General features: G+C 38.1%; 1 protein-coding gene across 5 annotated transcripts in view; it reads right to left on the reverse strand.

Annotated features, from left to right (window-relative positions):
• The window catches only part of elavl2 (ELAV like neuron-specific RNA binding protein 2), a 42,047-nt gene extending 26,989 nt beyond the window's left edge, over positions 1 to 15,058 (reverse strand). For 3 of the 5 annotated variants that reach the window (XM_077202014.1, XM_077201997.1, XM_077201981.1), the window contains exon 1: positions 14,827 to 15,057. The gene's annotated coding sequence lies outside the window, so the exon portion shown is untranslated. Of the gene's footprint in view, positions 1 to 14,826 lie in introns of all 5 variants that reach the window. The other 2 variants (XM_077202004.1, XM_077201990.1) reach the window with 1 other exon arrangement.
• Between the last annotated feature and the right edge of the window lie 1,367 nt (positions 15,059 to 16,425).

Consider the following 16,425-nt stretch of genomic DNA (forward strand, 5'->3'; position numbering starts at 1 on the left):
ACCTCGCGCCAAATGTTTTTATTGGTTTATTAAAGTACAAAAAGGCGAGTTATGAAAAATTGAGGGTGAGGGATTTGTTCACTTCACACAAAAATATATTGGAATGAGATGGCTAACTGTAGTAGCGTTTAGTCCACTGTCTATAATAGCCTAATTTAGAGATTAGGGCTGGACGATATATGGCCAAATTTTATATCCCGATATATTTCTTAATTTCGGTCGATACGATATAATTCCGATATCGATATGAACAATATAAAAGCCTCAGAAAAACTGCCAAGAATGCTCATAACAGATGTCTGTTCCAACAATCTTCTGAAAAATGAATTTGCCAAGTCTATGAAATCTGCTGGAGTCTTTCGGTACTGCACCATAACAAACTACATGAAGCAATGAAATAACCCGTCGTTTATTCTCTTCTAAATACCTGCTACAAGACTATGAAAGCATATGGGTAGCAATATTCAGTTTGAAATGTAATATGCAAAATGACAAATGTAAGATGTAAAATGGCAATGCATTTCTGTTTTTAAATTTACATTTGCCATTACATTTGGTGCACAAAATGGGGGAATTTTTTTTCCAATTTGAATCCCATTTCCTTCATTTACATAAATGTAGGGACTATGGTGTTACAAAATCCAGGAAATAATTAAGTTGATTATAATGATAAATTCTGCCAAAATAAAAGTAGGCTACTAAACTATGTATAACAAAAATATGTCTTACTTTTTTCAAGACTTGAGATAATCATTTTATAAAGTCAAAAATGTTCACCATTAATGTTTTGTGTGTAAATAAAACTGAAATATACAGAAATTGAATAAGGTTATCAAATAGTCTGAACTGCATAAATTGTAAATTAAATATAGATTAATCCTTATTAAAGCTACAAACGTTCTTTAGACGAGATCAGTGAGTAATTTGCTCTGTTCCCCTTTGTTCTTTGGTTAACAGACAAAATTGGCTGCTGTCCCTTGAAGATCTGTCGCTGATGAGAGGATCTTACGCATTTAATTTTCTCTTTTAGGCTACTCTTAACTTTCATTTAAGATTTTATTTAACTCATTTAGACTGTTCTTGTGAGGATACAATTGAAAAAACAGACATTTTGGCGCTAAAGAAAGAGAACTGGATTCTGCGCGTTGTGTGCGTGTGTGTGTGCGCGTTAGGACATTCACAGGGAGCGATACCTGCTCATTAGAACTTTCGGTGAGCTATTTTTAGAGTGTGGAAGCGACGTTCCTGGCCGCGGACGCGCGCATCGACACAGTCTATCTCCTGATCCTCGTTTGATGTGTTCCCGCTGCTAGTCGGACTCGGCAGTCACACTTTTTGCAGCACGCTGAAACACCGAAACACCACTGAATTTATACCACTGAATAAGTCTCTCGTCTCTTATCAACTATTTCGTCTGCTTTCTCCTCACTTGTGGAAGCTCGTTCAGTCACATTTGTATTGCGGTCAGGGGCGCTCATTCTGTGGCTGAAACTTGCCGCGTTGGAGAACCGCTGCTCTGAGCGGTTGCTGCGTGTCTGTGGTGTACGTCATCACAAAAGTAGCCAATTTTGTTCTGCTCTTTCTGACGGCTGCACGCCTAACGTCAGTCAGTGATAAATGCTGCTATGTATATTGAAATATCGAAAATGTGTTTAAAAATCATATCACCGTTATCGGAAAAAAAATATCGCGATAGATATTGATATTGAATTATTGTCCAGCCCTATTAGAGATCACTTTTTTTTTTAACCGACTACCGACAACTTTGTTCGGTTAACGTTGATACGGTCAACCATCGGTCAAACGGTCATCGGTTAGCATCCCTAGAACATGGCAAGAGTCCCTCCAGGACCTGAAGCAACTGCAATCCCTCTGAGGCAAAACTTGTAGAACTGTGAATTTTTTCTGACTCCTTCACTTAAGCAATCGGCGCAGTGGCTTACCTCAGGGTCATCGACCATAATGGTAGCAGTAATGTCGGATTTGTCTTAGGTAAAGCCAAACTAGCACCACAACACAAACCTACTATTTCAAGTCTCGAACTCTGTGCTGCAGTATTGGCAGTTGAAATTGCAGACCTAATTCGCCAAGAGATGGATCTCAGATTGCATGCTGTAAGATTTCTACTGTGATAGCAAAGTAGTCTTAGGCTTCATACTACACAAAGAGACAAAGCGTTTTTATGTGCATAACGGAGTTCAACGAGTTCACCAATGCTCTGAATAGGGGTGGGCGATATAGCCTCAAAATTCTATCACGATATTTCAACAATATTTGCGATAATGATATTTATGACGATATAGAAATTTTTTTTGTTGTTGTTGAAAATTTTCTTAGTATGTTTATCTCGCCTAAATGTTTGCTCACTCATTGCGTCTTTACAATGTGGTAATTTTGTTGTTAAGAGTTTACACAACTCAAGGAAGCTTGATTTCAATCTTTGAATTAAATGTTAAATGTGTGTAGGTCTAACACCAGTATTCAGAAATACTACAGAAACATAATAAAGTAATCAAATGTAAAATAACACATAGTCTTTTAGTTCTGTTTCCTGATTAAATAAAATACATAGGCTAATAATTCTCATTCATTACAATTAAAGCTATCTTTTGTTGTTTTGACGACAACATTAATGACAGACGCATAGCCTATGGCTGCTGTCACTTTTACAGCTAGTGCACGGATCCATTGCTGTTTTCATTATACTGTCTGTCACACTGTCACATGCGTTTTATACATAACCGACTGTGTTTATGAGTATACTTACCAAGACTGGAAGTTTTACACAATTTTGCGTTTTTCCCCCCATTAAAGCGATATAATCTGCGAAAAATAACTTTAGTTTCTCGCGAGCTGTACTCTATGTATGCACGCACTGCAACTCTCTCAGAGAATGCACGAGTAGCTTACTGGATAGTTTAAAATCGCTTGAATGTTTAAACTGATAACAATTAAGAAGACTTGAAAATTATAAACTTTAGTTACGATGCACTGATGGCCCGATTGTGCAAGAGACCATTCAGTCATGTCCCGACTCCAGGCTGATTTATACTTCTGCGTCGGACATACGCCGGAGCCTCTACGCCGTAGACTACGCATTGGTTTTAATTTATACTTCTGCGTCGTTGTCCGCGTTGACGCACGCAGAGGGAGCATGTGAAACCCGAGGGAGCGGTTTGAGCAGACCAATCACAGCGCTTGCGACCGCGTAGAATTGACGCGTTGTTACATTTTTGTAGAGGTGCACGTCAGGGTACACCGAACGGCGTAAGTTCGACGCAGAAGTATAAATTGGGACGCGCGCGAGAGAAGACGCGCGTCAGCAGCCCCGCTGAACACTCAAGCTGTTTGTGAAATTGCTAAATCGTCATCGGAGGCTGACAGGCTGCTCTCGCGCTCAGACAGGTGTTGTTGTTGTGCGTGCTAGGGAACGTAAATGCGCCATACGTCATCGCGTCGCTATATCATTGATATCGCGATATGACACTTTTTTATCATGTAAAATGTATACCGGTATTATCGTGGACGGTATGATATGGCACACCCCTAGCTCTGAAGCAATTCTTCGCCATTCGAGGACCCGCAAAGCAGCTACGGTTTGATTGGCTCGAACTTCGTGGGAGCAAGTAAAGAGCTAGGACTGAACAAGCTGCAACAGGAGGAAAAGGTTTTCAGATATTTGAGTGAGCAGGGCTGTTCAACCCTCCTCATTCTTCACACAGAGGAGGTTCTTGCCTAGATGGAAAGGTACAAACAGTTAGTTTAAGGACCACTGCTCAAGGTACTCCAAAGACCTTCACAAGGCGTTACAGAAGTCGTCCTACTTTTACTGTCAACTGATTGAAAGTTTATGCTAAATTGTAGCAATATGGACTATGGTGTCAAACACCAAGCGGGAAGTGTTCTGCCCTTTGGGTATTGTCCTTGTTAGAGTAATTAGGACCTCTAGCGGCCAAGTATGGTATTGCAAGCTGAATCAGGAATTTAGTTTTTTTTAAGAGTCAAAGCACATGGTGAAGATTTTTCCAGCAGCAATAATCCTGTTATGTTTCGCTTTCTTCTTAGCAAGAACTGCCTGTAAGTAGTTTATATATTTTCTGTTTTGCAGTATTTCTAGGTTTGTGCCGATTTCATGTTGATTTAAAACCATACGAGTATAAATCTTTGATTTCAATTCCTGAACTGATTGTTTACCGAGACATTATATGTCATTGTAATTAACCCTCTGGGGACGGATTGGGCGGTACCGCCCAAAATGACATACTTTTACGAATGTGTAATTATATTAAAAACTATTAATGATAGAGAGGTGCAGTCTTTTTTGCCGTCTACCTCAGATTCCGCTGTAAACAGTGATAACAAACTTACCCGGCTGGTATACACACTTCCTTGTTGCACAATACCACTTCATCAAAGGCCAATGAAATCGATGTTGTTTGGCAGATTCACGAGCAACAACCAATGGAAAAATTTGCCAATGGAGGAATATTTTTCTTACCCAATCAGAGAAAGGTTACCATGACGTATTCTAGCAAATCGGAGGACTCTATAGCCTTGCAAGGGGTGGTACTATATACTATTACGCAAACAGCGTTGAGTGGCAGAGACGACAGAAAGCGAGCGGACGCGTCGAGTATAAACAAGGCTTTACGGAGCGAGAGCGCACAGAGATATGAGAGAGAGACAGAACAATTATAATTTATATATATATATATATATATACACACACATACAATTATAGCATTATTTATTGTTTTAGCACTTTTATGATGGCAAGCAGTAAACAATTTATGGTGGAACAAGCTCTGGAAGAATTACTGGAGAGTGACGAGGAGAAAGCATTGCTTAGAAAATTCTAAGCATTCCTAAGAAAAACGCCTGTGACTATTTGTAAATAAAGTTAAATTTTTCATTGTTCTTTACACATTTTATTTAACAATTACACGTCTGTCAAGCAAAGGCTTTGACAAATATATTTTTTGTTCACAAACTGTTCACTATTGTTGTGTGATTTACAGAAAAATAAATGCCAAAAATCAAATTTCCGTTTTTGAAATTCTCTAGTTTATGGTACATTTTCACTCATACTTCCTTTATAAACATATTACATGTGTGCTTATGTTAGCTTAGGGTCTTCTGAATCCATAGATACCAAACACATAGTGTTCCATCTCCATTACATATAGTTTATAAGCCCAAATGTAAAAATAGAGAAAACGGACCAAAAAGAGCTTAGTCCCCAGAGGGTTATGCTCTGTTGGTATTTGTATACAATTTGTAGACAATTTCACCTTAGTGTATTTTTTTGTGCTTATTTTCAGTTTCACTCCTTTGTTCATGTCTACAACAAGAGTCTCTATTAAACGGGGATAAGAAGCTATATTCTGACTCATGTTTTTCATGACGGGAGTTTGACTGGCTGTCTAATTTTGGTTAAGAATACCAATTGGAGGACAGTACAGAGCAGATCACCAATCGTCGATCACAGGAAGCTGTATCTGCCGACAACGATCTATTTAAAGCCTTTTTATCATGTAGAATTATCTATAGGGATGCTTAAATCAGGATTTTACAGAAATTAATTCAGGACCTGAATTTCATTTTTGAGAATGGGGGGAATCCCCCTCTTAGGTGACTCTTGTGTGTGTGTGTGTGTGTGTGTGTGTGTGTGTGTGTGTGTGTGTGTGTGTGTGTGTGTGTGTGTGTGTGTGTGTGGTAGTATATTTTGAAAAATGTCTAAAAAAATGGCCCCATCAAATAGAGATAGAGTAACACTCACGGGACACCGCAATTCACAAAAGTTCATTATTTGCATGTGCTTTAAAGCTTTGCCGGTTAAACATTTAATTCATGTTCTGATGTGCTGTTCTAACATGAGCTTTTCTGAGCGCAAAAACCCTAAGCTCACAGGCACTAAAAGCCATTCATTAAACGCCGGGTTACTGGACTAAGTTATCTTTCAACCCTTATTGTGCTAATATTGTCAAATACACACAAGGTTTATATAACAGTTGGTTATGTCTAAAGCAGAGGTTTTCAACCCCACAAAGGTGATCCTCCAGGGGGGCCACAAGATAACTTTAATTCAAATACAATTCATTTATTTTTAATTAATAAGTAGAATTTAAAAAAAGATTAAAAAAAATAAAATTAAAACAAAGCACCACCTCGTTAGTATTCTGTGATTGTTTCGGAGCAGCCCAAGCTGTTTCTCATCACGCTGTGTACAGACTGAAAGGGATAGTTCACCCAAAAATTAGCCCATGATTTACTCACCCTGAAGCCATCCTAGGTAGGGATGTCCCGATACCACTTTTTCACTTCCGATATTGATACCGAAGCTTTGGCTATTTGCGATACCGATATTAATCCGATATTTTTATTTCATTCTATTTTATTCTTGAACTAATACTAGGCCTAATAAAGTATATGGAAGCACTTTGCTCAATTAGCAACCTAAAAACATCTCACTCAAATGGAGAACAAATACTTCTCCAGTATATAGTCCACAACAACAGTTGATTATGAAAGACTGCCACCCTTTATTCAAACACTACAAAAAAAAACCCCAAAAAATACAGGCAGGCAGGCTACTTCAGTAGGCTACTTAAAGCTACAAACAGGTTTAAAGTTAATTATTAACAAGCTTTAAAATTACCCATTGATCCGTGTACTTTTGCGTCCATTGATTCGTATTTCATTTTTAACCCGTTTTAACTGTATGCACACCAAAAGCTGCGCAAAAAATAAATATTGACGTAAGTTATAGCCTATATATAAATAAGTTATTTTCTGTATGACCAGAAATGAGAGTTCCACACTCTGCACTTGACCCTTGCTTGGATAGGCCTATGCGTCAAAGTGTGTGTGTGTGTGTGTGTGTGTGTGTGTGTGTGTGTGTGTGTGTGTGTGTGTGTGTGTGTGTGAGAGAGACAGACTACTGCCTGGTGAACAGAGGGTCGCTGAAAGAAGGATCTGACGTACCGGTGTTTCGGCTACAAAAACCCACCGAACTGATCCAAAACCAACCCAATTTTTATCCAGCTGCCCAAACCCATTTTTTGGCAGCAAAATAGATTGCAAAACCGCCCAATATGCAGGCTGCGCCACTTAACTGGATGTCGCAGCAAGAGAAATGCTATTCAAGCATTGTTGGATAGGTATCGGATCATATTTTTTTCTCCCCTCCGATCTCCGATCTAGCGTTCTGGGCCAGTATCGGCACGATACCGATGCTGTGGATCAGATCGGGACATCCCTGATCCTAGGTGTAGAGTTTCTTCTTTCAGACGAATACAATCAGTTATATTAAAACAAAAAAATATCCTGGCTCTTCCAAGCTAAATGATGGGAGTGAATAGGCACTATTTTTTGAAGGCAATCAAATGCATCTATCCATGATAAAAGTGCTCGACACGTCTGATAGATGCACTTTTATGACGGATAGACGCACTTTTATGATGGATGGACGCACTTTTATGACGGATGGACGCACTTTTATGACGGATAGATGCACTTTATGACAGATAGACGCACTTTTGGATAGACGCACTTTTATGATGGATGGACGCACTTATGATGGATAGACACTTTTATGATGGATAGACGCACTTTTGATGGATAGACTCACTTTTATGACAGATAGATGCACTTTTATGACAGATAGATGCACTTTTATGACGGATGGACGCACTTTTATGACGGATGGACGCACTTTTATGACGGATGGACGCACTTTTATGATGGATGGACGCACTTTTATGATGGATGGACGCACTTTTATGATGGATGGACGCACTTTTATGACGGATAGATGCACTTTTATGATGGATAGATGCACTTTTATGATGGATAGACTCACTTTTATGACAGATAGACGCACTTTTATGATGGATAGACGCACTTTTATGACGGATGGACGCACTTTTATGATGGATGGACGCACTTTTATGATGGATGGACGCACTTTTATGATGGATGGACGCACTTTTATGAAGGATAGATGCACTTTTATGATGGATAGACTCACTTTTATGACAGATAGACGCACTTTTATAATGGATAGACGCACTTTTATGACGGATGGACGCACTTATGATGGATGGACGCACTTTTATGACAGATAGATGCACTTTTATGACGGATGGACGCACTTATGATGGATAGATGCACTTTTATGACGGATAGATGCACTTTTATGATGGATAGATGCACTTTTATGATGGATAGATGCACTTTTATGATGGATAGACGCACTTATGATGGATAGACGCACTTTATGATGGATAGATGCACTTTTATGATGGATAGACGCACTTTTGGATAGACGCACTTTTATGATGGATGGACGCACTTTTATGACGGATAGATGCACTTTTATGACGGATAGATGCACTTTTATGACGGATAGACGCACTTTTGGATAGACGCACTTTTATGATGGATGGACGCACTTTTATGATGGATGGACGCACTTTTATGATGGATAGATGCACTTTTATGACAGATAGACGCACTTTTATGATGGATAGATGCACTTTTATGACAGATAGATGCACTTTTATGACGGATGGACGCACTTTTATGATGGATAGATGCACTTTTATGATGGATAGACGCACTTTTATGACGGATAGATGCACTTTTATGACAGATAGATGCACTTTTATGATGGATAGATGCACTTTTATGACAGATAGACGCACTTTTATGATGGATGGACGCACTTTTATGACAGATAGATGCACTTTTATGACGGATAGATGCACTTTTATGACGGATAGATGCACTTTTATGATGGATAGACGCACTTTTATGACGGATAGATGCACTTTTATGATGGATAGACGCACTTTTATGACGGATAGATGCACTTTTATGATGGATAGACGCACTTTTATGACGGATAGATGCACTTTTATGATGGATAGACGCACTTTTATGACGGATAGATGCACTTTTATGACAGATAGATGCACTTTTATGACAGATAGATGCACTTTTATGATGGATAGACGCACTTTTATGACGGATAGATGCACTTTTATGACAGATAGATGCACTTTTATGATGGATAGACGCACTTTTATGACGGATAGATGCACTTTTATGACAGATAGATGCACTTTTATGACAGATAGACGCACTTTTATGATGGATAGATGCACTTTTATGATGGATAGACGCACTTTTATGACGGATAGATGCACTTTTATGACAGATAGATGCACTTTTATGACAGATAGACGCACTTTTGGATAGACGCACTTTTATGATGGATGGACGCACTTTTATGATGGATGGACGCACTTTTATGATGGATAGATGCACTTTTATGACAGATAGACGCACTTTTATGATGGATAGATGCACTTTTATGATGGATAGACGCACTTTAATGATGGATAGACGCACTTTTGGATAGACGCACTTTTATGATGGATGGACGCACTTTTATGACGGATAGATGCACTTTTATGACAGATAGACGCACTTTTATGACAGATAGACGCACTTTTATGACAGATAGACGCACTTTTATGACAGATAGACGCACTTTTATGACAGATAGACGCACTTTTATGACAGATAGACGCACTTTTGGATAGACACTTTATGACGGATGGACGCACTTTTATGACGGATGGACGCACTTTTGGATAGACGCACTTTTGGATAGACACACTTTTATGACGAATGGACGCACTTTTATGATGGATAGATGCACTTTTATGATGGATAGATGCACTTTTATGACGGATGGGACGCACTTTTATGACGGACAGATGCACTTTTATGATGGATAGATGCACTTTTATGATGGATAGATGCACTTTTATGATGGATGGATGCACTTTTATCATGGATGGATGCACTATTATGATGGATAGATACACTTTTATGATGGATAGATTCACTTTTATGATGGATAGATTCACTTTTATGATGGATAGATTCACTTTTATGATGGATAGATTCACTTTTATGATGGATAGATTCACTTTTATGATGGATAGATGCACTTTTATGACAGATAGACGCACTTTTATGATGGATAGATGCACTTTTATGATGGATAGACGCACTTTAATGATGGATAGACGCACTTTTGGATAGACGCACTTTTATGATGGATGGACGCACTTTTATGACGGATAGATGCACTTTTATGACAGATAGACGCACTTTTATGACAGATAGACGCACTTTTGGATAGACGCACTTTTGGATAGACACTTTATGACGGATGGACGCACTTTTATGACGGATGGACGCACTTTTGGATAGACGCACTTTTGGATAGACACACTTTTATGACGAATGGACGCACTTTTATGATGGATAGATGCACTTTTATGATGGATAGATGCACTTTTATGACGGATGGGACGCACTTTTATGACGGACAGATGCACTTTTATGATGGATAGATGCACTTTTATGATGGATAGATGCACTTTTATGATGGATGGATGCACTTTTATCATGGATAGATGCACTTTTATCATGGATGGATGCACTATTATGATGGATAGATACACTTTTATGATGGATAGATTCACTTTTATGATGGATAGATTCACTTTTATGATGGATAGATTCACTTTTATGATGGACAGATGCATTTGTGTGGACTTCAACAAATAGTGCCCATTCACTCGCATTAATTAGCTTGGAAGAGCCAAAACATTTTTTAATAGGGCTGGGTAAAACAAATTAACGGAATCGAATTGCAAGCTTGTGAATCGAAATCATAATCGATTTGTGAAATTTGTGTCAATACCAAGCCCTATTTTTTTATATAGGCTAACTCTGATTGTATTCGTCTGTAAGAAGAAAGTGATATACACCTAGGCTGGCTTCAGGGTGAGTAAATCATGGGCTAATTTTCATTTTTGAGTGAACTATCCCTTGAACGGCGGCTCAAAACACTTCATGAACATAGGATACACAAACTACATCTCTCACTGGGATAAAGAAAACCAGTGTCACTAATAAAGCTTTGATGGATGACGACTGTAATGAAGGTAAAGATGATTACAGTGACATTCAGGAGTTGTACATTAGGCGCGCATGTCCATTATTCGTAAACATTTACAATTTGTTTATTTTATTAATGAAAATGTATTTAATATGACATATGAGCCTCTAATAGTGATGGGTCTTTCATGAACATCTGTCACGTATGTGAAGGTAAAGTAGCCTAATTATGTTCCCTCTAAATCATTTTTGACTGCATTTTGATTTCTTTATTCAGAATATGATCAAGATTGTGTAGGTGGACGTGTTTGGGGAATTTGGCAGTTAGAACTTAAACATTTAAAGCCACTTTAACAAAATGACTCAGAAAAAGATTTGTTTATTTTGATTAACGAGATCGAACAAGAGAGTCAGTAAAATGATCCGAACCTCCCTCAGTAAAAAGACCCTGTACACTGGAGAAAAACAGATGGATTATCATGTTCGCTTCAACTTTATTTAGAGAGAGGTATTGTTTTTTTTCCTATTTTTACCCAAAATAAGATTGATTGAGTATTACTGAGTGCTAAACACGTCCGTTTTAGCCCTCGAAGCCAGAGGGTTCCCTCGCGCAGAACCTCAAAATATGCTTTTTAATTCTAGAATCAGAAGAAATGATACAAAACACCTTCTCACCATCGCATATACACTGAACTCTAGGATGACTGACCAAAGAGTTAACCGTGACCACGCGAAGACATTGCGCTGAATCCAGGAGTCACAGAGAACTGAACGACAACTACTTTCTTTTGTTTATTGGCAATTTACACTCTTAGTGCATATCACCGCCTAGTGGTCGGTTTTATAATCTTTCTAATCCATCTTTTAAGCTTTCTTTAATCAGTTTGTATTGCTGTGGACAAGAATTATATTGTTTGTTTGATGTATAGAATTAAAAAAGTAAGATGGTGAAAAAAAGTCAAGATGGGGTTATCTGCTTGTAAACTCTACATATTAAACCTGCTTTCTGGGAACCCCAGGAGAACATTAAGATTCAACAAAAAATGTGTACATAAAGTCAGATAAAAAACAAAAAACAATAAAAACTCTAAATATATGCCTCACAGAAGTAATTATAACATGACATTCCAGGAAATCCCTAAAATGGGCAAAGCGCTGTAGATGAGTAAAAAGATAAAACTTCTTGATTAAACATGAAGACAATAAACGCATGGGTAATTTCATAATTAGGCCTATGTATATTTATAAAACAGCGCTAATCAACATAGCCTTAAAGGATTATTCACTTTTAAAAAAAAACTTTTGCTGATACTTTACTCACCCCCATGTCATCCAAGATGTCCATGACTTGCTCTCTTCTGTCGAAAAGAAATTAAGGTTTTTGATGAAAACAGTCCAGGATTTTTCTCCATATAATGGACTTCATTGGGTACCAAACGGTCCAAGGTCCAAATGACAGTTTCAGCGCAGCTTCAAAGGGCTTTAAACGACACCAGACGATGAATAAAGGTCTTATCTTGCTAAACGATCGGTCATTTCAAAAATAAATAAAAAAGTGTAAGTTTTATAAGCACAAATGCTCGCCTTGCTCTGTTCTGTGATGCGCGTTCGTGACTCTCCTGTTCGAACTCGTTCATCAAAATGAACAAATATTTTTTCGACTCATTTCGTTCTTTTTATTCTTTGAATGAACGAAATGACTCGAAAAAAGATTTGTTCATTTTGTCCAAAGCCATTTGAAGCTGCGCTGAAACTGTCATTTGGACCTTGGACCGTTTGGTACCCAATGAAGTCCATTATATGGAGAAAAAGCCTGGAATGTGTTAATCAAAAACCTTAATTTCTTTTCGACTGAATAAAGAAAGTCATGGACATCTTGGATGACATGGGGGTGAAAATCCTTTAATCGCTGTATTGAATACTATAAAATATATTGTCTGCCTCCTCCTGTGATAACACATCAGCTCACAAAAGGACATTTCAAAATAAAAACATGTTATTAAAGATCGTCTTTTGTTGGACAACAGGTTAATAAACATTTGAAGTTTTGGAGGATGTTTGATGCATGTTTTTTTCAAACGCATATTATAAGTGACTCAAACTCAGTGTTTTTAGACACAGCATTTACTACTGACACTGCAGACATTTACTCAAGTGAAAATCTAAAAATTATTTTAAAAACAGTCTTTGGGATTTCCAAATCGCTTGTGCACTCTTCAAAAAAATCATATCATATACACTAGGCTATATAAAGAAATGTGTGCAACAAACTTGGGCATGTCAGATTCCTTACAAAACAAAAGGTTAAGGCTTATTTGTGTGTCAGTTCCTATCAGCCATGCGAGATGTGATGTGGCACTGAACATGAACAGATCATTTCTGTGTTCATAACACCTGTACCTGCATATACACATACTTCAGAACTGAGGAAAACATTGGACTTCACAAGACACATAACACTAAATCACTCATGCAAGCATTCAGATGAATGAATCAGAAGAAAAGGACAACAAGATGCATAGTTCCCAGTCTCTCAGACAAGGCCAAGGTAAGTGAAATGATTTTAAACATTGATCTCTGTTTGATTATGTACAACACACACCATATTGTCCTCATAACACAAGGCCTTGCTGAAAACACTCAGATAGTCAGAGAAAGGCTACGTTTACAGATAGTGAATGGTCATTTTAACACACACAGAGGCGCTGACAAACGTGTCAAATCTCATTCAAGAGCATAATTGTCCTAACTGGAAATTATGCAGACCGACACTAAAGAAAAATAGTCTGTTTAAACGACTGATTGTTTCATTAGTGGGATGGGAGAAACGAAGCTTTTCGGAACTTTGAATCAATTGAACCAATTGCTTAGCAAAATGATTCACTGAATCTCTCGAAACGCCACGCGCTGGTGACCCCTGCTGGTCAGAAGTGTGTAACTGCAATTGCTATTTTATTAAATTTATAATAAACAATTAATACATGTAATCTATTCAAATATGAGGTATATAAAATAAGTGTTATATTATTAAATTGCAGGGGTTGTTTCATTCATCTTATGGAGAGCTTGGTTAATCTGACCAATGAGGCATAACACTGCCTTTATACAAATGTTTAATTAAATGTCTACAAATCCATAAAATTGACCCGAGATAAGGTAAAATCCTCGTTGGGTACACAGAAATGACGTAACAAAGCCTCGTTTAGTCAAATCACGAGAATCAAGTAAATGATTCGCAAAGGTTTCGCAGTTTCTAAAGCGCCCATCGCACTAGATTCAGTTCTGCGAGGTCAAAGGTCATATAGTACGAATCAGCTAAACAAGCATCAGCTGGTAAAAAAGTAAAACGCTCAGATAAATGGAAACTTCTCCCAGGTAAACGGAGACTACTTAAAGACAACTATACGGAGCTAAACTAAGCAGTTACACACACTCGGGTAAATGCAATACCACAGATAAACTCGTGAAAAAGCTAGTAAACGTAGATAAACTCGGGTAAACCGAGGCATATATAGTTACAAGTTACAACACTAACGTTACACACTATACAACAAGATTCAGGTGTAACGTTAGGTCGGTAAATAAGGGATAAACCGGATGGTCTATCGATGTTAAATTAATCTGCCGACAAAACTAATTTACCAACACATAAACAACACACTCAGTGCAAAAGAACAAAAGCATAGGATAAAATGAACACTAACTACTGGCACTTTAAATATTTCAAAAACACATCTAATGAAAGCATAAACTCGCGCTGCGTATTCATTTAACGCTAAAACAAACACATAACATCTGCAGAAACAGCTTCATATAAAAAGCAACGAAATAAAGCGTCTTTCTTACCTTAATTCGGTTTATAAAATAGCGGCGTATGCTGATGCGCGCGTTCACACGTTAAGGGGGGCGATGGCGGGAAACGGCGACTCTAAATAAACTGCCATGTGATTGATCCAATCAGGGAGCATCGTGACGATTCTCTCAAACGCTATTGAACAATGAGAGATGTGTAAAACCAAAGGACCGGGACCTTCGTGAACCTACAGGTGCTGCTGATCAAGGTGTGATGATGAGCGCGCGCGCACGTGTCGGAAGGCGTAGGCTACTAGGCTAGCGTACTGCCGTATAGGCCTACATACTAGCCACTAGCCAGCCTCCCCTCTGTACAAAATCTACCAAAAATACCGAAATATTTACATTTGTAGCATTGTCATTAATTATGTATCATAACAATTAGCCCACTTCATGAATAGTAAACGATGTGAGATGATTCAGTGTTCGTGTGCGTGCGCGCGATCGTACTGGCTGTGACAAATACACGATTTGTTTTCTTCTAAATCCCGAATCAATTGAGATAATCGGAGTTATTTACTGTTTTCGAAGGCCTGCAGGGCAAAAATGTGTAAATGCAGCATTTCACATAGTTTAAAAACCAATTTAATACAAATGTATTAAATATAGGCTGGCCTTACGAATCATCAAATATCATTAAATATAAAGTGTCTGTACAATATCTGTTTTTTATTCATTTAATTGTTTTCTTTTATTAATTACGTTGTGTTTTGTGAGATTTATGGAGTGCTTGGTTAGCATAGAATTAACTTACTAACTTTTTTATTACAAATTTTGCAATATTTATGTGGCATTAAAAATGGCTGTGTCTGAAATCGCCCCCTATACCCTTAATTGGGCACTATTTGAGGGAACAGCCATTTGTAGAGTTACATAGACATAATAAATACATAGACGCCCTGTTGGCCGCTGGAGCGTACGTCAACGGCGCCGCCATATTGCGGAGGGCAACTTTCCCATGCCTCTAATTACAGGAATTAAGAAAAATGGCTGCTTCGTGTGCTCTTGGGGCTGAACAAATCGCCACACAATTGAAAACAGGTCTCGGGGAATTACCTTTCACAAACAAGACTGAACATTTTTTTTCAGGTTGTATTTGCTCATTATATATAATTATTAATAGTAACGTACACCACATACAAACCACTGAAATCGGTTGATAAATGTAAACGTTATTATTGTTTTTATCCAGGAAAACCAAAAAAATTTGTTTACAGCGCAGTCTTGCCCTCAGCAAAATGGCGGACGCGTCGACGTATCGCAGCAACGTTCCAAAGCGGCCAATAGGGCGTCTATGTATTTATTATGTCTATGGTAGAGTTATCCGAAACCATACGTTATCAAGTTCACTCATTAAATCCCACAATTGAGGCTAGAGAATACCCATAATGCACTGTGAGAGTCGCGTGCCGAATGAATTCTCACATCTGACCAGAAGATGGCGCTCGCCTCTGAACCCATTTAAATCCATCCATTTAAACAAACCGCCGGTCCAATGTGGCTACAGCGATATATCATCCAGGTATAAAATCTTTTTAAATTGGTTATTAAATTGTTTAACTAAGGTTTACACATGCTAGTTTCCATAGCAGA

Source organism: Siphateles boraxobius, unplaced genomic scaffold, assembly GCF_051911475.1.
Source record: "Siphateles boraxobius isolate OS27281-9 unplaced genomic scaffold, OSU_SipBor_1 118, whole genome shotgun sequence".
Lineage (NCBI taxonomy): Eukaryota > Metazoa > Chordata > Actinopteri > Cypriniformes > Leuciscidae > Siphateles > Siphateles boraxobius.